This window comes from Hevea brasiliensis, chromosome 17 (assembly GCF_030052815.1).
Source record: "Hevea brasiliensis isolate MT/VB/25A 57/8 chromosome 17, ASM3005281v1, whole genome shotgun sequence".
Lineage (NCBI taxonomy): Eukaryota > Viridiplantae > Streptophyta > Magnoliopsida > Malpighiales > Euphorbiaceae > Hevea > Hevea brasiliensis.
The window spans coordinates 37,256,041-37,278,848 of NC_079509.1; the positions used below are offsets into that span (position 1 = coordinate 37,256,041).

At 38.7% G+C, this 22,808-nt stretch overlaps 2 non-coding genes across 2 annotated transcripts; both read left to right on the forward strand.

The window, feature by feature from the left end:
- The first annotated feature begins 2,554 nt into the window (after positions 1 to 2,554).
- LOC131175731 (small nucleolar RNA R71) lies at positions 2,555 to 2,661 on the forward strand. Its single transcript, XR_009145920.1, has one exon. It is a non-coding gene; the product is annotated as a small nucleolar RNA R71 (small nucleolar RNA).
- A 19,186-nt stretch (positions 2,662 to 21,847) lies between these two features.
- LOC131175739 (small nucleolar RNA R71) lies at positions 21,848 to 21,954 on the forward strand. Its single transcript, XR_009145928.1, has one exon. It is a non-coding gene; the product is annotated as a small nucleolar RNA R71 (small nucleolar RNA).
- Positions 21,955 to 22,808: the final 854 nt, after the last annotated feature.

Consider the following 22,808-nt stretch of genomic DNA (forward strand, 5'->3'; position numbering starts at 1 on the left):
TAGCAGGGGCATTACAAAGACTAAAAGGCATTCTCCTATATGCAAATGTTCTATAGGGGCAAGTGAATGTTGTCTTTTCTTGGTCTTCTGGGTGAATGGGAATTTGAAAAAATCCCGAATACCCATCTAGGTAACAGAAATAAGAGTGTTTCGCTAATCTTTCTAACATTTGGTCAATGAAGGGGAAAGGGAAATGATCTTTTCTAGTAGCATTGTTCAATTTCCTATAGTCTATGCACATTCGCCAACCAGTGACTACTCTAGTAGAGATTACTTCATTGCTTGCATTTTGGATAACAGTTGTCCCACCTTTCTTAGGAATTACATATACTGGACTAACCTATTTACTATTAGAAATTGGGTATATGATACCTGCATCTAATAGTTTTAAAATTTCTTTCTTGACTACTTCTTTCATGTTTGGGTTAAGTCTTCTTTGGTGTTCGATTGCGGGTTTACTATTTTCTTTCATGGGTATTCTATGCATGCAAATCAAAGGGTTGATTCCCTTTAGGTCTTCTATTTTATACCCTATAGCATTGCTATGGATCCTAAGTTCTCTTAGCAATTTTTCCTCTTCTAACTTAGACAGGCTAGCATTGATTATAACAGGATATTTAGAATTTGAGTCCAGAAATGCATACCTTAGTGAGGATGGGAGAGGTTTAAGCTCTACCTATTTGGCGTTTTCCTGGAGCTTACCTTTGGTTTGTTCCTCCTTCAACTCCTCCATCTTGGAAGCTTTAGCTAATGGTAGGGATGGATGAGCTGCTAACTGTTGTGCATAGGCTGCTATTTCTGTATTTTCATCATCTACTATGTGGCTGTGCACAATACATGCTTCAAGAGGATCTTTAAGATGTGTCTCATGAAATTCCTTTTCAACATATTCGTCAATTGTGTCAACTTTGAAGCATTCATCAGGTTCAAATTTGTGTTTCATGGTGTCAAACAAGTTAAACTCCACTTCTTCTTCTCCTACCTTGAGAGTTAGTCACCCATTTTTTACGTCTATGATAGCTTCAGCAGTTGCCAAGAATGGTCTTCCCAAGATGATAAGAATTTTGACATCTTCTTCCATCTCAAGGGCAATAAAGTCCACTGGAATGAAGAATTTGCCCACTTTAATAGGAATGTTCTCTAGTATTCCTACAGGATATTTAATAGATCGATCAGCCGATTATAATGAGATTATTATTGGTTTCAGTTCCCCGATCTCCAGTTTTTTGCATATTGATAGAGGCATTAAACTGACGCTTGCTCCAAGATCGCAGAGGGCCTTATCTATTTTCTTGTCACCAATGAGGTAAGGTATGGAAAAGCTTCCTAGATCTTTCAACTTTGGAGGCAGTTTGTTTTATAGTATGGCACTGCATTCCTTTGTTAGAGCTACTGTTCCATAGTCTTCTAGCTTTCTCTTCTTTGACAGAATTTCCTTAAGAAATTTGGCATAGGATGGCATATGAGAAAGTGCTTCAGTGAAGGGGATATTGATGTAAAGTTTCTATAAAACTTTGAAAAACTTCCCAAACTGCTTGTCCAATTTGGCTTTCTGAAATCTCTGAGGAAAAGGTAAGGGAGACTGGTATGGTTCTGGTAATTTCTTTGTCTTCCTTACTTCCTCTTGCTGATCTTTCTTAGCTTTTTCCTTCTTTTTCTCTGCTTGGTCTTTAGATTTTTCTATGGTTCCCTCTGTCTGTTCTACCTCTAGTTCTACTAGAGTTCATCCACTCCTCAGTGTAACTGCCTTACAATGCTCCCTTGGGTTCATTTCTGGTTAGCTAGGCAGCTTACCAGCAACCTTACTTGAAGAACTTGCTTGTTGAGCGATCTGATTCTCTAGCATCTTATTGTGAGTAGCAAGTTGGTCCACTCTGGAAGTCAGCTGTTTAATCAATTCAGTTTGTTGTTGTTGAGCTGCTAGAACTCTTCCATCATGGTTTCCATAGTCATTTTCGGTTCAGGTTATTGAGGTTGGAGAGGTAGTGATGGCTGTGCAAAGTTTTGTCCTCTATTTTGAAATCCAGGGGGTGCTGGTGATTTGTACCCTTGTTGCTTGTTTATTGGTTGGTTCTGCTGATTGGACCATGAGAAATTTGGGTGGTTCCTCTATCCAGGGTTGTAAGTATTTGAATTTGGATTGTTGGGCTACCTCTGGTTGAAGTTTCCTCTATTATTCACATAGTTCATCTGTTTTGAGGAGGGTTCATTGAAATTGTTGTATTCTAAACTCATGTATCCTCCTCTATAGCTGTCTTCAGGTTGACTGTTTGTACCAACTACGTTGGCTTGCATTCTTTCGAATTTCCTTGTGAGCTGATCAAATTGAGCATTTATCATGCTTAGGGCATCTACTTCTAGTACCCCTGCAGTTTTCCTTGCATTTCCTCTTTCATTTGACCACTCATAATTATGGTATGCAACCCTTTATAGAAGTTCAAGTGCTTGTGGCACTGTTTTCTCCATTAGATCACCCTCTACAGCTAAATCAACTGTGCTCCTTGTAGAGGGTAGTAATCCATTATAGAAATTTTGCACTAACAACCAATCTTCTATGCCATGGTGTGGACATTCTCTTTGCAGGTCTTTATATCTTTCTCATGCGTCATAGAGTGATTCTCTTTCCTTTTGTCTGAAGGTGTTAAGCTCAAGCCTTAGTTTTGCAGTCTTTGCAGGTGGAAAATACCTTGTTAGAAAAGCTTGAGAGAGGTTCTCCCAAATAATGAACGTTCCAGCTGGTTGAGAAAGTAACCACTTCCTTGCTCTGTCCTGAAGGGAGAATGGGAATGCTCTAAGTCTTATTGCTTGATCAGACACTCCATTCATTTTGAATGTATCACATAGGGCAAGAAAGCATTGGAGGTGATAGTGTGAGTCTTCTGTGGGTGAACCTACAAACTGGGTTTGTTGAATCATTTGGAGCCATGCTGGTTTTAATTCAAAGTTGTTGGCTTCCACTGTGGGTCTAGTGACACTGGGCTAAAATCCTTAGACAGATGGAGCTCCGTAATCTCTCAAGAGTCTTGATCTGTCATTATTATCGCCCATGGTTGGAAATTTAGGATCTCCTTGACTATGTTCTTGATGTTTCCTTTCCCTCCTGATGGCTTTTAGAGTTATGTCTATCTCTGGATCACAATCCAAAATTTCTTCTATGGCTTTGTTCTGGTCATATACCAGATTGAGCGCCTGAGAGAAAAGAAAAAAAATACAACTAGTAAAATAAAGTCAGATAATAAATATAATTGCCTAAATCAGCTAAATTGCCTATCACTTGATATTACTAAAGCCAAAGAATCCTCGGCAACGGTGCTAAAAACTTGTTTGCCTAGTTTTACAATCCTGCAAGTGCACGGATCGCTAACAAGTAATAAAGTGATAAGTAGAGTATCGTTCCCACGAGGACCTTTATTTAGCAAGTACCAATCTACACGGAAATTTTGATTGTCTAGGCTATTGAATATTTAGGGAGTGAAGTTTGTTAACTTTAATTACTAGAATAGTAAACTTAAAATGAAGTAATCTATTTTTGGAATAATTCTGGAGTTAAGATTTCACATTGGAATCTTATTAGGGATGTTATCTCATTTATATACTGAATTGAGGATCGTTTTTCTTGATGGAAATTAGCCCTAAGTTATCCTAAATCCTCTCTCAAGGCATCTAGGGTGTATTTTAATTAACTCAAACCCTACTTTCGTGGTGATCAAATTAATTAAAATCCTTTAAGACCTTTGACCAATTTTTAGGTTCCACAAAGGTATCAGCCTATGTCTAGGTCAGATTTCCTAGGTTTAAGATCTCGATTTTCTAATGTTAATCTTCACCTTTCAGTCCTTCAATCAACATCTACGATCATGTCTAAGTGGGTACCATCACATAGCATGCATTAGGATCACAAGAAATTAAATCAAGAAACGAATCTCAAATCCAGTGAATAAAACTTAATGTTCATCCATAATAATAATTACAAGCATTACTCTCCTAAATCCAGAATAAGGAAACTATTCACTCATGGTGAGTTCAGCAAACATCATGCTAAAAGGTAAAAACAGTAAAGAGAAAATCATGTAAAAGAAATAAAGCAATAGAAATATATCTAAGGGGATGAAACGAAGGAACCGAAGATAGTTTGCAGCTTTGATCTTATGGAGCTTCAGCTGGAAAACTTCTTTTGGTACTGATGCGGAGCCCGACAGCAGCAGCTTTCAGTAGCACTCCCTGCGACCCCCTCTTCTGATGTTTTCTTTTCTATTTATATTGGTTGCTCTAGGGTTAAGTCACTTTGAGTCCAAAAGGCCTTAGGAGTTTTGTTTTTATCCGAAAATAGGAAGGGAATTCGAGTTATAAAACTGGCTGCAGAATTGTACATGGCCCATGTGTCACTACACGGGTCCCGTAATGTAGGGCCATGTAACTTACTGGAGGAGAATTGGGAAATCTTGTTTTGGCACAGAAGGTTACACAAGTCTGTGCCAACTAAACGGGCCTGGTTACACGAGCTGTGTACCATTGTTCCCATAAGGTTCTTCAAGCTTGTGCCTGGCAGAGACTTACACGGGTCCCTGCAGATTACATGGGTCTACTTACACGACATGTGTACTTATACTTCTCATCAATTCTCTTGGCTTTCTTCTGGCAGAGAGTTACACAAGTCTAGGGCTTGGTTTACACAACCTGTGTACTTTGTATCAGCAGCAATTCTCTGTCTCTTGACTCCTCCAAGCTTTTCTTTGTACTCTTATACTTCTGAGGCTTCACCCAAACACCTAAAATGATGCAAAAAATATGAAATTAAGGGCTTTACAATAGAAATTATAAAAACTCATGAAATCAACTATTATGCATGAAAATACTTGCCTAAATGCTATGAAATAGTATGCAAATATGTTTAAAAACATCTATATAATTCAAGTGTATCAGCATTGACCAGGAAGCAGATGTTCCCAACCTTCTTGCATATCCCCATAGATACATGGGTCATGTATCACTACATGGGTCCCGACTTGGAGACCCGTGTAACTTTCTGTCCGAGATTTTTCTTTTTCTGTCGAGTTACACAGCCCGTGTAACTTTACCCAGGGACCCATGTAACTTTCTATCTGAGGATGGCAATGCTAGGTGAATTACACGGGTCGTGTTCTTCTGTTTTGGGACCCGTTTAACTTTCTGTCTCTTTTAAATTTAAAGTTTCTCTTTTTATTATCAAACCACGACCCATGTAATGTTACACAAGGTTAACCCGTATAAGTTTCTGGGGCTTGTGCAGGGGTTTTCTCAAATCCCAGAAGGTTACACGGGGCGTGTAAAACTAATACATGACCTTTGTAATTTTCTGACTCTCTAATCCTTCCCATATGAAAAATCAATGCTTACCACTTTGCATAAAATGAATGAAAAAGTTAGCAACAGAGCTACTTCCCTGGTTTTGTATCGTCTCCTCTTGTGTGGTTTAAACTTAGTGTCTCCTCTCTTTTATTGCCCTCAGTTTTTTTCCTTTTGTAGATTGGAGGCCTGGGGTGCCTATGAAATAAAGCATAACAAACACAAAACACAAATAAGAGTTGAAATAAAGAAAATTATATAAAATAAAGTAAAAATAGAAATAAAGATAGAAATTTTGGGTTGCCTCCCAAAGAGTGCTTGTTTATAATCATTAGCTCGACTCTGCCTTCATTCTATCATGGTCTGTCTGGAGGGTTACTGAAGGTATAGTTGGTTCCCTCCTCTATAGGTTCTCCTTGAAAATATGGTTTCAGCCTTTGCCCGTTCACTTTGAATGCTCTTGAGGTTTCACTCCAAATTTCCACAGCTCCATGCGGGAAGATTTGCATAACCTTAAATGGACCTGACCATCTTGATTTTAGCTTTCCTGGAAAAAGTTTTAGTCTGAAGTTGAAGAGTAGGACAAGGTCTCCTTCTTTTATTTCTTTTCTTATTATGCGTCTGTCATGCCATCTTTTGGTCTTGTCTTTGAAGATTTTGGCGTTCTCATACGCATCCTATCGAATTTCTTCCAACTCATTGAGCTGTAGTAGTCTTTTTTCACCAGCAGCCTTGAGGTCAAAATTCAGGGTCTGAATCACCCAGTAAGCTTTGTGTTTGAGTTCGACAGGGAGATGGCATGATTTCCTATAAATTAGCCGAAAGAGTGTGATTCCAATTAGAGTTTTATATATAGTGCGGTATGCCCATAATGCATCATCTAACTTCACAGACCAATCCATCCTTGAGCAGTTTACTATTTTCTCTAAGATTCATTTTAGCTGCCTATTTGAAATTTCTACTTGACCACTGGTTTAAGGATGATAAGGTGTGGTCACCTTATGAGTCACTCCATACTTTTTCAATAGTATTTCAAATTTTTAGTGACAGAAGTGACTTCCTCTATATCTGATTATCGCTCGTGGTGTACCAAATCTTATGAAAATATTCTTTTTAAGGAACTTTGTGACCACTCTAGCATCATTGGTTGGCGTGGCTACTACTTCTACCCATTTTGACATGTAATAAACACCAACCAAAATATACTTGTTTCCAAAAGAAGAGGGGAATGGGCCCATGAAGTCTATCCCCCACACATCAAATATTTCTACCTCAAGTATACCGTGCAATGGCATTTCATTCCTTCTGGAGATATTACCTATTCTTTGGCATTGATCATAAGTTAACACGAAGGATCTCACATCCTTAAACAGGTTAGGCCAGTAAAATCCTGCTTGTAAAATTTTAGTTGCCATTTTTATGGTGCCAAAGTGTCTCCCATGTGGTGATGAATGGCAGTGCTAGAGAATACTCTCTATATCCTCTTCCGATATTCATCGTCTTATTAGCCCGTCATTGCATCTCTTATACAGCAAAGGTTCCTCCCATGTATAACATCGCACATTATGTAAAAATTTCTTCTTTTGCTGATAAGTCATGTTAGGTGGTAAGACACTGCACACAAGAAAATTCACAAAATCAGCATGCTAAGGAACTAGGGATAAGGCTAATAATTGCTCATCGGGAAATGAATCATCAATTGACAAATCCTCGATGTCTCCTATGTATTCCAGTTTCAGCCTAGAGAGATGGTCAGCTACTAGATTTTCGAACCCCTTTCTATCCTTGATTTTAAGATCAAATTCTTGTAGGAGTAAAATCCATTGAATCAGCCTTGGTTTCGCCTCCTTCTTATTCAAAAGGTATCGGATGGCAGCATAATCTATGAATACAATGACTTTTGACCCGATTAAGTAGGATCTAAATTTGTCAATTGCAAACACTACTGCTAGGAATTCCTTTTCTGTGGTAGCATAATTGATCTGTGCGTCATCAAGTGTCTTGCTGGCGTAATAGATGGCATGAAGCTTTTTATCTTTCCTTTGTCCAAGTACTGCTCTCACAGCATAATCACTAGCATCGCACATGACTTCAAATGGTAGCTCCCAATTAGGTGGTTGCATAATGGGTGCTGAAATCAAGGCTTTTTTTTTTATCCTGTTGAAAGATATAAGGCAATTTTCATCAAAATCAAAGGGAATATCTTCACTTAATAAATTTGTTAATGGTTTAGCTATTTTGGAAAAATCTTTGATGAATCTTTTATAAAAGCCTGCATGTCCCAAAAAGCTTTGTACTCCTTTGATTGATGTTGGTGGTGGCATCTTTTCAATGATTTCAACCTTCGCCTTGTTAACTTCAATCCCTCTTTCTCATATCAGATGACCAAGAACTATGCCTTCTCTTACTATGAAGTAGCATTTTTCCCAATTCAAAACTAGGTTTAATTCTTCACATCTTTGCAACACTTTAGATAGGTTAGCTAAGCAATCATCAAAAGTGGTGCCATAAACAGAAAAATCATCCATAAAAACTTTCATGATATTTTCAATATAATCAGAAAAAATAGCCATCATGCATATTTGAAAAGTAGCAGGGGCATTACAAAGACCAAAGGGCATTCTTCTATATGCAAATGTTTCATAAGGGCATGTGAATGTGGTCTTTTCTTGATCTTCTGAGTGAATAAGAATTCGGAAAATCCTGAAAACCCATCTAGATAGCAGAAGTAGGAATGTTTTACTAATCTTTCTAGCATTTGGTCTATGAAAGGAAGAGGAAAATGGTCCTTTTTGGTGGCACTATTTAATTTCCTATAGTCTATGCACATGCGCCAACCAGTAACTACCTTATTAGGGATTCGTTCACCGTTTGCATTTTGAATGATAGTTGTCCCACTTTTCTTAGGCACTACATGCACTGGACTAACACATTTGCTATCAGAGATCGGGTATATAAAACCTACATCTAATAGTTTCAAATTTTCCTTTTTCACTACTTCTTTCATGTTAGTCTTCTTTGATGTTCAATAGTGGGTTTACTATTTTCTTCCATAGGTATCCTGTGCATGCAAATGGAAGGATGAATCCCTTTCAAGTCTTCTATTTTATACCCTATGCTTTTGCTATGTGTCCTAAGCACTCTTAGCAATTTTTTCTCTTCTATTTCAGATAGACTGGCATTAATAATAATAGGATATTCAGAATTTGAGTCTAGGAATGCATACCTTAGCATAGAGGGAAGAGGTTTGAGTTTTACCTGTTCAATATTTTTCTCCAGCTTGCTTTTGGTTTGTTCCTCCTTTAGCTCTTTTACCTTGAAAGCTTGAGCCAAGGGTAAGAGTGGATGAGCTGCTAAATGTTTTGCATAGGCTACTATTTCTATGTTCTCATCATTTGCTGTGAGGTAGTGCATAATGCATACTTCAAGAGGATCTTCAGGATGGGTCTTATGAAATTCTTCCTCAACTTGCTTGTCAACCATGTTAATCCTAAGGCATTCATCAGGTTCGAATATGTGCTTCATTGTGTCAAAAAAGTTGAATTCCACTTCTTCATCCCCAACTTTGAGAGTCAGTCGCCTGTTTTCTACGTCTATGATTGCTCCGGTGGTTGCCAAGAAAGGTCTTCCCAAGATGATGGGGATTTGAACATCCTCTTCCATCTCAAGGACAACAAAATCAACTGGAATGAAGAATTTGCCCACCTTGATAGGAATGTTCTCAAGTATTCCCACAAGATATTTAACAGACCGGTCAGCTAATTGTAATGAAATTGTGGTGGGTTTGTAACATTCTCATTTTAGGTAGTCCGTACAGTCTACTGTCTCGGTGACCAGTGTCGGTCCGGACAGTTAGAATTCGGAAAAATATTTAAACTAAAGTGAGGAACCAAAAATTAACTCAAATAATTAATAAAAAAAAATTAGGAAAAATTATAAAATAATTCTTGGGACCCCAGAGAAGGGTCATTGAGGTTCTTATGGCATTAGAATGCCAAGAAAATACTTAGAAAATTTTTTCAATCGATAAAGACAATTTTGGCCCGTTAAGCCAAATGGAGGGCATTTTGGTCATTTCGTCTTCAGAGATGATTTTCGGGCCAACTTGTCCAGTTAAATAAATAATTTATATAACATAAAATATGATTAAATGTTGTTAAAAATTTAATTACAATTAAATAGACAAGAAATGGAGTAAAAATGAAAGAAAATAGATTTATGACATCACCATGAGGTCATTTAAAATTCTCCCAACCAACCCAATGTTGACACATGGCATAAGCTCACTTAAAAGAGACAAATGGGCTGGAAATGGAACAAAAAAATCAGACTTCTTCAACCTTTGGGGCAGCCAAAAACGTAGAGAGAGAGAGAGAGGAAGGAAAAACTCCATTAAAGCTCACCCAAGCTCCCAACCTCACCAAATCTCACTCCAAAACCCTAGCCTTCTTCACAAAAAAATTAACCTAGCACCTTGAGGACACTTTGGGCAGCAAAAAGAAAGAAAAATCAAGAATTTTTCTAAGCTAAGGAAACTCTCCAACAAAGATTAGTGACCTAACCCTAAATTTTTACTTTGAATACATGTTTAGGGACTTTAATAAGTGTGAATTGCAAAGAAAATTTATTGAATACCATTTGGATGGAAACCCTAGATTTTGGGCAGCCATTATTAGGGTTTGATTGGGTTGAGTTTAATGAAATTAAAAGACTATTATGGCTGCCCACAACATGTATTTACTAAGTGGATTGATGAAATGCAAGTTAAATGCATGATTTGAGAAGTTAGGGTTAGGGTTTGGGTATAAAAATGGGATTTTGACCATGTGATGATGAAAATAGATTTTAATGGTCAATTAGTGACCATTTAGTTCTGTTTAAATTAAAAATTGAAGTGTGTTGAGTGATGGGATTGGGTTTGGTGTGGCTGCCATGAAAGGGACCTGCAGAATGGAGTGACCTGCAGAATTTGGACTTGAGTCTAGTAGGTTTGGACAGCCATAACTTGAATTGTAGAGGTTCAATTGGTGCAAGGAAAATTGGACATGAAACTAGACACATAATGGCACAACTTTGATGAAGAAATCATGCCCGTAAAACTAAACCAAGTGGACCAAAAGCTTGCTCAAATCCGGGTGACCTGCAGGCTGTTTCTGCAAAATGGCCAAATGAATAGTGATTGTCATTTGCCATAACTCAATGTAGAAAGGTCCAATTGACTAGAAATTTTACCAACAACAAGATAAGATATAGACCAACAACTTTTATGAAGAAACCTACCCCAAATTATTACCAGAACCTATCCAACAAGTGAGTTGCAATCGGTGACCTGCAGTCTGATTCTGCAAAATGATCAAATGAATAGTGATTGTTCATTTGGCCATAACTCAATGTAGAAAGGTCCAATTGACCTGAAATTTAACCAGCAACAAGATACGATATAGACCAACAACTTTCATGAAGAAACCTACCCCAAATTATGACAAGAACCTATCCAACAAGGGAGTTGCAGTCACTGTTCACTACACTATAGATATGGTCAGTCCAGAAAAATTCTAATTCGGCCAGTTGTGGTTTTTGGACCATAACTTGAGCTACAAAACTCCAAATGGAGTGATTCAAAAAAATAAATTCAACTAGACAAAATAAGGAACAACTTTCGTGTTGATCATTTTGCCAAATTCCCGCTGCAAAAATGACTAATGAAACAGTAAAGATGAGACATGAAAACTGGAAATTCTACTTACTTAATATTAAGCTTAGAAATGGTATGGGCAACCAATACCAACAAATTTTGAATGCAAAATGTGGTATGTTGGGAGTATTAAAACCAATGTACCTATTGTCTATGCAAAAGTCAACATTTTGGTTGACTAATGAAGTGAATAGTAACACCAAAACTTGAAATTCAAAAATTGTAAAACTCAAAAGTGTAAAATGCCCTAGTATACATAACAAGATTGGTTTGGATAGCTTGGCATGCCAATAGGGTTCTGTTAGCAGTACTGCATATGGCTTTATGCCATTCTATGTTTCATGGCTTTCTCATGCCATTCTGTGAAATAATAGCCTTTGGCTATGTTATTTGAGTTGATATACTTGGGTTTTAACTCTGATCATTATTACAACTTATTAGTCATTACATTTGCACACCGGGAGACACAATGTGACCGATGGTGTGATGGTCCGAGGTACTTAGTACCCAGTGCCAGTTTACCCATTTATCCAGTCCAGTCAATTAGTATGGGTTACTCAGGCAATGTTAAAGAACCTTACCAAAATTTTAATTGAATAATAATGCAAATAATATCAGAAGTTAAGTCTACCAAAAATTGCAAACACACATTCTGCATCTTTGTTTTATCATATTTTATTTTATTTTATTTTATTTTATATTGTCACCACTAAGCAGAATTGCTTAGCGTGTCGCTTTTGCCACGCGCAGGTACCGGAGACCTAGCTGGTGAGTCCAGCAGACATCAGACCTGGTGAGCCTTCAGATTTCCATCCGGAGTCCCGAGTCACCTCACACCTACAGTGCATATGGTAGGACATAGGATTTTGGGAGTATTTTGTATTTTGGCATTTTGTATTAATTTAGATTGTAACTATAAACTCATGTAATTATGTATTCATGTAAATATATGAAATTTCATATTATTGAGATTTTCTGCATTATAGATGTTGATAAATGAAATGTTGAGAATTATTTGTGAATATGCTTCAAGTGATTAAGTGAACAGAAAAGTTTTGAAAATAATATCGTGATTGAGATTGAGATTTTGAGATTGACTTGAATATATATAATGGAGTTTGGATTTAGAAATTATTTTGGAAGTGTTTTTAAACAGGTTCAGAAAAACTGTTTTTCCAATTTACAGCCGGCACTCTGCCGGATTTTCTATAAAATTTGCGGTTAAATTCATATTTATCAAAATTGAAAATAAATAAATTATAAAGGGATAAATTGTAATAGAAACATAAATTGGTGCTCCGGCACACTGAGTGGCGTAACTTGCTCGGCTACACTGTAGACGGGTAAGGGGTGTCACATTTAGTGGTATCAGAGCATCGGTTTAGGCATTTCTGGGCCTAGATAGAGTACATACCATTGCATTGCATTTGTAAGTGTTGAGGTGACACTGATGCATATCTGTTTGCTTTCTTATTTTGAATATGATATGGATCCTGCTTCGCAAAGAGTAGTTGATGAAGAGGTGGAGAGTCATGCTCCACCAAGGGCTGAGTCTGGGGACAGGGGAGAACCTGCTCCCCCAGCAGCTGAGGCACCTGCCCAACCTCTGTTTGCACTATTTCAACAAATGACTGAATTCTATCAGCAAATGATGGGGGCAATTCCACCACCACAACCACAGCCACAACCTCCACCAGCACCACAGAAATCTCATCTGGAGAAATTGAGGAAGCATGGGGCTGTGGACTTCTTTGAGAAGAGGGAAGATGATCCCATGGCTGCAGAAAATTGGTTGGATAGAACCATCAGAGTGTTGAAACAGTTAAATTGCACCCCTGAGCAAAACCTGGTGGGTGTTGTGTCCCTACTTCAGGATGATGCATATCAGTGGTGGGACACAGTAACCAGTGAGGTGCAACCTGAACGGATCACCGGGGAATTTTTCCTCACAGAGTTCAGGAAGAAATTTATTAGCAAAGTGTATTTAGAAGAGCGAAGAAGGGAATTTATTAGTCTAAGATAGAGACAATTGTTAGTGGCTGAGTATGAGCGTGAATTTGTCAGACTGAGTAGATATGGGAGGGAGATAGTCCCTACAGAGGCAGAGAGGTGCAGACGGTTTGAAGAAGGGCTCAATGACAACATCAAAGTCATGATCACAGGATTGGAGATCACAGATTTTGCTAAGCTAGTGGATGCTGCATCAAAAGTGGAAAGGGTCAGAATCAATGAACAAAACAGAAGGGAAAGACAGCAGAAGAGGGGTCCGGGTCAGTCTAGTGCATTTTCTGCTCCTAGCAAGAAGAGTAAGGGTCCTCTTGCTTAGAGTTCAAGACCACCAAAGGGTCAGGGTCAGTCTCAAGGGCCCAGACCACAGTTCACACCTAGGAGAGGCCAGTCCACACCATCAATGGTCAGCTCTCCAGGGACGGTGTTTAGGGGACCAGCCCTGCATCTTCTGCTTGTCAGTACTGTCAGAAGTGGCACAAGGGGGAATGTTGGCAAGTGACCGGTGCATGCTTGCGGTGTGGATCTACAGAACACCAGACCAAGAATTGTCCGAAGAGGACTACTACTGTTGCTCCAACACAAACTGACAAACCTGCTCCTGCACCACAAAGGGATAGGAAGCCTGGTAAACCTGAGGCAGCTGGTCCATCACTGAGGCCTACATCCGAGTCAGCTGAGAGGCCAGACACTAGAATACCTGCCAGGGCCTATGCCATCAGAGCTCAGGAGGAGCAAGATGCCCCAGATGTCATCAGGGGTATGTTTTCCCTCTACAACACTTCTGTGCATGCATTGGTGGATCCAGGATCCACTCATTCCTACATTTGCATCAAGCTACCCATAGAGAGGGGAGTTCCAGTAGAGGAGTGTGATCAAGACATTTTGGTCACAAATCCACTAGGCCACAGTGTGGTAGTGAATAAGGTGTATAAAGGTTGCCCATTGAGGATTCAGGGGTATGAATTCTCGGCAGACCTAATTGAGTTGCCCTTCCACGAGTTTGACGTGATTTTGGGAATGGATTGGTTGTCACGTCATCAGGCAATAGTTGATTGCAAATTAAAGAGGATTTCTCTGAAAACTTCTAAGGGTAATGAGATCACTATTGTGGGGAAAAGGACAGATTTCCTGTCCAATGTTATCTCAGCCACGGTTGCAAGAAGATTGATGAGAAAAGGTTGTGAAGCTTACCTAGCACACGTGGTTGATACTAGGCAGGCTAAGCCAAACTTGGGTGACATACCCACAGTAAGAGACTTCCCAGATGTGTTTCCTGAAGAGTTGCCTGGTTTACCAGCAGAAAGGGAAGTCGAGTTCGCTATTAAGGTAATGCCGGGTACAGCACCCATTTCTATTGCTCCTTATAGGATGGCACCCACTGAATTGAGGGAGTTGAAAACTTCGATTGCAAGGATTCTTTGGATAAGGGGTTCATACGCCCCAGTGTGTCACCATGGGGAGCTCCGATGCTGTTTGTGAAGAAGAAAGATGGAACTTTGAGATTGTGTATTGATTACCGGCAGTTGAACAAAGTAACTGTGAAGAATAAATATCCGTTGCTTAGAATTGACGATCTGTTTGATCATTTGAAAGGAGCCGGTGTATTTTCAAAAATTGATCTCAGATCAGGGTATCATCAGTTGAGGGTAAAGGATGCAGATGTGTCAAAAACTGCATTCAGAACTTGGTATGGACACTATGAATTTTTAGTGATGCCGTTTGGTTTGACAAATGCACCAGCAGCATTTATGGACCTTATGAACCGTATCTTCCATCCATACTTAGATCGGTTTGTAGTGGTCTTTATAGATGATATTCTGGTGTATTCCAAGACCAGGGAAGAACATGATGAACATTTGAGGATTGTTCTGTAAACCCTGTGAAAAAAGAAGTTGTATGCTAAGTTGTCCAAGTGAGACTTTTGGATGAGTGAGATCTCTTTTCTTGGACACATAGTATCAGCTAAGGGGATTAGAGTGGATCCCAAAAAGATAGAAGCAGTGATGGAATGGAAGCCTCCCAGAAATACAACTGAGGTCAGAAGTTTCTTGGGGCTAGCTGGGTATTACAGAAGATTTGTGAAGGGGTTCTCTCTTATAGCTGCTCCAATGACTAAGTTGTTACACAAGAATGTGAAATTTGGCTGGAACGACAAGTGCCAAGCCAGTTTTGAGAGGCTAAAGGCTATGTTGACAGAAGCACCAGTATTAACACAGCCAGTGTCGGGAAAAGACTTTGTGGTCTACAGTGATGCCTCACATAATGGGCTAAGGTGTGTATTGATGCAAGAGGGGAAAGTGGTTGCCTATGCTTCCAGGCAGTTAAGGCCACATGAACAGAACTACCCTACTCATGACTTGGAGTTAGCAGCAATTATTTTCGCACTGAAGATATGGAGGCATTATTTATATGGTGAAAAATTCTACATCTATACGGACCACAAGAGCCTAAAATACTTGCCAACCCAGAAAGAGCTCAACCTCAAGCAGAGGCGATGGATTGAGTTCCTGAAGGACTATGATTGTGTGATTGATTATCATCCTGGGAAGGCAAATATAGTTGCTGATGCTTTAAGCAGAAAGTCCATCACAGCTTTAAGATCACTCAATGCCTATCTGTCCTTAGCTCAAGATGGAGCTATTTTGGCTGAGTTGCAAGTGAGGCCAACCCTGCTACAGTAGATACAAGATGGGCAGAGGGCAGATGAAAAACTAATGGCCATTATGGGAATGAAACTGAATATGAGGTGAAAACAGATGGGTGTCTGTACTACAGAGGAAGAGTGTGTGTACCAGATGATGGGGAACTGAAGACTAGCATTCTGAAAGAAGCACACACTAGTGTTTATGCTATGCACCCGGGGAGCACAAAAATGTATAATGATTTGAAGCCTCATTATTGGTGGCCTGGTATGAAGAGGGATATAGCTGACTATATGACTAAGTGTCTGACATGTCAGCAAGTTAAAGCAGAACATCAAGTTCCATTAGGATTGCTACAGCCTATAAGCATACCTGAATGGAAATGGGACCGGGTCACTATGGATTTTGTTAGTGGTCTACCTCTCACCCAAAGGAAGCACGATGCAGTGTGGGCGGTAATGGATAGATTGACAAAGTCAGCACATTTTCTGCCAGTTAGGACTGACTACTCACTGGAGAAGCTAGCAGAATTGTATATCAGTGAGATAGTTAGACTGCATGGAATCCCACTTTCCATTATATCTGATCGAGATCCAAGGTTTACATCGAGATTCTGGAAAAAGTTGCAAGAAGCCTTGGGCACACAACTCCGTTTTAGCATGGCTTTTCATCCTCAGACGGATGGACAGTCAGAACGAGTAATTCAGGTAAACCTAAGAACTAATTGAATTTTTGCAATTAATAAATTGAAATGATAGTAACAATGTGAATTATGTGATAGATCCTGTAGGATATGCTAAGGAGTTGTGTCATTGAGTTTGAGGGGAGTTGGGATAGATACCTCCCATTAGTAGAATTCACATACAGCAATAACTACCAAGCTAGCATTCAAATGGCTCCGTATGAAGCACTGTATGGGAGGAAATGTAGAACCCTAGTGTGTTGGACTGAATTGGGCGAAGATAAGCTGGTAGGACCAGACCTGGTGAAAAAAACTGAGGAGAAAGTAAAGATAATCAAAGCTAACCTGAAGGTTGCCTCAGATAGACAGAAATCTTATGCCGACTTGATGAGAAAAGAGATAGAATATGTAGTTGGCAATAAAGTGTTTCTCAAAGTCTCACCATGGAAGAAAGTACTAAGGTTTGGGAGAAAGGGTAAGTTAAGCCCTAGGTTCATTGGCCCATATGAAGTCATTGAACGTGTGGGACCAGTGGCCTATCGGCTAGCTTTACCACCAGAACTGGATAAAATACACAATGTATTCCATGTTTCTATGCTGAGAAGATATCGCTCAGATCCTTCACATGTCATTTCCATGGAAGAGATTGAAATTCAACCGGACTTGACATATATAGAAGAACCTATACAAATCCTAGCTCGGGAAGTGAAGGAACTGAGAAATAAACAAATTCCACAGGTGAAAGTGCTTTGGAGGCACCACAACACTGAAGAGGCAACTTGGGAAAGTGAAGAGATAATGAGGCAACTTGATTCCCTCATTTGTTTGCATCGAGTAAATTCGAGGACGAAATTTTTATTAGAGGGGAAGAGTTGTAACATCCTCATTTTAGCTAGTCCAGATGCATCATGTCCGGTGACGATGTCGATTCGGACGATTAGAATTGGAAAAATATTTAAACTAAAGTGAGGAACCAAAAATTAACTCAAATAATTAATAAAAAAAAATTTAGGAAAAATTATAAAATAATTCTTGGGACCCCAGAGAAGGGTCATTGAGGTTCTTATGGCATTAAAATGCCAAGAAAATACTTAGAAAATTTTTTCAATCGATAAAGATAATTTTGGCCCGTTAAGCCAAACGGAGGGCATTTTGGTCATTTCGTCTTCAGAGATGATTTTCGGGCCAACTTGTCCAGTTAAATAAATAATTTGTATAACATAAAATATGATTAAATGTTGTTGAAAATTTAATTGCAATTAAATAGACAAGAAATGGAATAAAAATGAAAGAAAATAGATTTATGACATCACTATGAGGTCATTTAAAATTCTCCCAACCAACCCAACATTGACACATGGCATAAGCTCACTTAAAAGAGACAAATGGGCTGGAAATGGAACAAAAAAATCAGACTTCTTCAACCTTTGGGGCAGCCAAAAACGTGGAGAGAGAGAGAGAGGAAGGAAAAACTCCATTAAAGCTCACCCAAGCTCCCAACCTCACCAAATCTCACTCCAAAACCCTAGCCTTCTTCACAAAAAAAAATTAACCTAGCACCTTGAGGACACTTTGGGCAGCAAAAAGAAAGAAAAATCAAGAAGTTTTCTAAGCTAGGGAAACTCTCCAACAAAGGTTAGTGACCTAACCCTAAATTTTTACTTTGAATACATGTTTAGGGACTTTAATAAGTGTGAATTGCAAAGAAAAATTATTGAATACCATTTGGATGGAAACCCTAGATTTTGGGCAGCCATTGTTAGGGTTTGATTGGGTTGAGTTTAATGAAATTAAAAGACTATTATGGCTGCCCACAACATGTATTTACTAAGTGGATTGATAAAATGCAAGTTAAATGCATGATTTGAGAAGTTAGGGTTAGGGTTTGGGTATAAAAATGGGATTTTGACCATGTGATGATGAAAATAGATTTTAATGGTCAATTAGTGACCATTTAGTTCTGTTTAAATTAAAAATTGAAGTGTGTTGAGTGATGGGATTGGGTTTGGTGTGGCTGCCATGAAAGGGACCTGCAGAATGGAGTGACCTGCAGAATTTAAACTTGAGTCCAGTAGGTTTGGATAGCCATAACTTGAATTGTAGAGGTTCAATTGGTGCAAGGCTAATTGGACATGAAACTAGACACATAATGGCACAACTTTAGTGAAGAAACCATGCCCATAAAACCAAACCAAGTGGACCAAAAGCTTGCTCAAATCCGGGTGACCTGCAGGCTGTTTCTGCAGAATGGCCAAATGAACAGTGATTGTTCATTTCGCCATAACTCAATCTAGAAAGGTCCAATTGACCTGAAATTTTACCAGCAACAAGAAAAGATATAGACCAACAACGTTTATGAAGAAACCTACCCCAAATTATGACCAGAACCTATCCAACAAGTGAGTTGCAGTCGGTGACCTGCAGTCTGATTCTGCAAAATGACCAAATGAACAGTGATTGTTCATTTGGCCATAACTCAATGTAGAAAGGTCCAATTGACCTGAAATTTTATCAGCAACAATATAAGATATAGACCAACAACTTTCATGAAGAAATCTATCCCAAATTATGACCAAAACCTATCCAACAAGGGAGTTGCAGTTACTGTTCACTGCACTGTAGATATGGTCAGTCCAGAAAAATTCTAATCCGGCCAGTTGTGGTTTTTGGACCATAACTTGAGCTACAAAACTCCAAATGGAGTGATTCAAAAAAATAAATTCAACTAGACAAAATAAGGAACAACTTTCATGTTGATCATTTTGCCAAATTCCTACTGCAAAAATGACTAATAAAGCAGTAAAAATGAGGCATGAAAACTGAAAATTCTACTTACTTAATATTAAGCTTAGAAATGGTATGGGCAACCAATACCAACAAATTTTGAATGCAAAATGTGATATGTTGGGAGTATTAAAACCAATGTACCTATTGTCTGTGCAAAAGTCAACATTTTGATTGACTAATGAAGTGAATAGTAACACCAAAACTTGAAATTCAAAAATTGTAAAACTCAAAAGTGTAAAATGCCCTAGTATACCTAACAAGATTGGTTTGGATAGCTTGGCATGCCAATAGGGTTTTGTTAGCAGTACTGCATATGGCTTTATGCCATTCTGTGTTTCATGGCTTTCTCATGCCATTCTGTGAAATAATAGCCTTTGGCTATGTTATTTGAGTTGATATACTTGGGTTTTAACTCTGATCATTATTATAGCTTATTAGCTGTTCTGTTGCACACCGGGAGACACAATGTGACCGATGGTGTGATGGTCCGAGGTACTTAGTACCCAGTGCGGTTACGGTTTATCGATCCGATCAATTAGTATGGGTTACTCAGGCAATGTTAAAGAACCTTACCAAAATTTTAATTGAATAATAATGCAAATAATATCAGAAGTTAAGTCTACCAAAAATTGCAAACACACATTCTGCATCTTTGTTTTATCATATTTTATTTTGTTTTATTTTATTTTATATTGTCACCACTAAGCAGAATTGCTTAGCACGTCGCTTTTGCCACGCGCAGGTACCGGAGACCTAGCTGGTGAGCCCAGCAGACATCAGACCTGGTGAGCCTTCAGATTTCCATCCGAAGTCCCGAGTCACCTCACACCTGCAGTGCATATGGTAGGACATAGGATTTTGGGAGTATTTTGTATTTTGGCATTTTGTATTAATTTGGATAGTAACTATAAACTCATGTAATTATGTATTAATGTAAATATATGAAATTTCATATTATTGAGATTTTCTGCATTATAGATGTTGATAAATGAAATGTTGAGAATTATTTGTGAATATGCTTCAAGTGATGAAGTGAACAGAAAAGTTTTGAAAATAATATCATGATTGAGATTGAGATTTTGAGATTGACTTAAATATATATAATGGAGTTTGGATTTAGAAATTATTTTGGAAGTGTTTTTAAACAGGTTCAGAAGAACTGTTTTTCCAATTTACAGCCGGCACTCTGCCGGATTTTCTAGAAAATTTGCGGTTAAATTCAGATTTATCAAAATTGAAAATAAATAAATTATAAAGGGATAAATTGTAATATAAACATAAATTGGTGCTCCGGCACATTGAGTGGCATAACTTGCTCGGCTACACTGTAGACGGGTAAGGGGTGTCATAGGGTTTCAGTTCCCCGACTTCTAGCTTTTGGCATATTGACAGAGGCATTAAACTCACACTTGCCCCAAGATCGCAAAGGGCCTTATCTATTTTCTTATTGCCAATGAGACAAGGTATGGAGAAGCTTCTTGGATCTTTCAGCTTTGGAGGTAGTTTGTTTTACAATATGGCACTGCATTCCTCTGTTAGAGCAACAGTCTTATAGTCTTCCAGCTTTCTTTTCTTTGATAGAATTTCCTTAAGGAATTTGGTGTAGGATGCCATCTAAGAGAATGATTCAGTGAAGGGAATGTTGATATAAAGTTTCTGTAAAACTTCTAAAAATTCCCAAACTGCTTATCTAATTTGACTTTTTGGAATCTCTGAGGAAAAGGTAGAGGAGGCTGATATGGCTCTGGCAGCTTCTTTTTCTTCCTTGTTTCCTCCTCTTGATCCTTCTTGGCTTCTTCCTCTTTCTTCTCTGCTTGGCTTTTAGATTTTTCAGAGGTTTCCTCTGTTGGCACTTCCTCTGACTGTTCTAAAATTCTTCTACTTCTCAATGTAACTGTCTTACAATACTCCTTTGGGTTCATCTCTGGTTGACTAGGTAGTTTACCAGCAGCTTAGCTTGAAGAGGTTGCTTGCTGAGCAATTTGATTTTCAAGCATCTTGTTGTGGGTGGCAAGTTGGTCCATTCTGGAAGTTAGCTATTTGATCATTTCATTTTGTTGTTGCTGGTTTGCTAGGAAGCTTTCCATCATGGATTCCATAGTTGACCTTAATTCATGCTGTTGGCCTTGAGGGAGTGGCAGTGGCTGTGTAGGGTTTTGTCCCTTGTTCTAAAATCCAGGGGATGCAGGTGGTCTGTACCCTTGTTGTTTGTTTATTGGCTAATTCTGAGAATTTGACCATGAGAAATTTGGGTGGTTCCTCCATCTAGGGTTGTATGTATTTGAATATGGGTTGTGGGGCTGTCTTTGGTTGAAGTTCCCTCCATTATTCACATAGTTCATCTGTTCTGTGGGGAGTTCATTGAAGCTGTTGTACTCTGAACTCATGTATCCTCCTCCATAGCTGTCATCATGTTAACTATTCATCCCTATAGCATTAGCCTACATTTTATCAAGCCTCTTTGTGAGCTGGCCAAATTGAGCATTTATCATGCTTAGGGCATCCACTTTTAGGATTCCTACCATTCTCCTTGTATTTCCCCTTTCATTCAACCACTCATAGTTGTGATAGGGGACCCTCTCCAGAAGTTCAAGCGCTTGATCCACTGTTTTCTCCATCAGGTCACCTTCTGCTACTGAATCTACTGTGCTCCTTATAGAGGGCAGTAGCCCATTATAGAAGTTCTGAACCAGGAACCAATCTTCTATGCCATGGTGCGGGCATTCTCTCTGTAGTTCCTTATATCTCTCCCATGCATCATAGAGTAATTTACCTTCCCTTTGCCTAAATGTGTTGAGTTCAACTCTCAACTTTACAGTTTTTACAGGTGGGAAGTACCTTGCTAGAAAAGCTTGTGAGAGGTACTCCCATGTGGTGAATGTTCCAGCTGGTTGAGAAAGTAACCACTTCCTTGCTCTATCTAGAAGGGAAAATGGAAATGCACTAAGTCTTATGGCTTGATCAGAGACCCTATTTATCTTGAATGTGTCACAAAAGGTAAGAAAGCACTGGAGGTAATAGTGCAGATCTTCTATTGATGAACCCCCAAACTGGGTCTGTTGGATCATCTGGAGCCATGTCGGTTTTAGTTCAAAATTGTTGGCATCCACTGTGAGTCTTGTAACACTAGGTTGGAATCCTTGTATGGAGGGAGCTCCGTAGTTCTTCAAGAGTCTCAGCCTGTTATTGTTATTGTTGGCCATATTTAGAATTTCTGGATTTCCATGTTCTTGTCCTTCACGTTTCCTCTCTCTCCTGATAGTTCTTAGAGTTCTGTCTATCTCTGGATCCAAATCAAAGACTTCTTCCTTTGGTCTTATTCTAGTCATGTACCAACCCAATCACCTGAGAAAGAGTCAGAGAATAAAATAGTGTAAAAACAAAATCAAATAATAAATGAAATTGCCTAAATCAACTAAATTACTTATCATCTAATATTGCTAAAATTAAAATTCCCCGACAATGGCACCAAAAGCTTGTTTGCTCGTTTTTCTGTAACACCCCTATATTCGGTATAGTGTTCTACTGTTTCGGTGAATAGTGTCTGTTCAGATAGCTAGAATTCCTGGAACTACGCTTAAATGTTAGTGAGGAAACATGAAATAATGAAATACAATAGAGGAAAATATAAGAAAAATAAAGGAAAAATAAGAGCAATGAAATATAA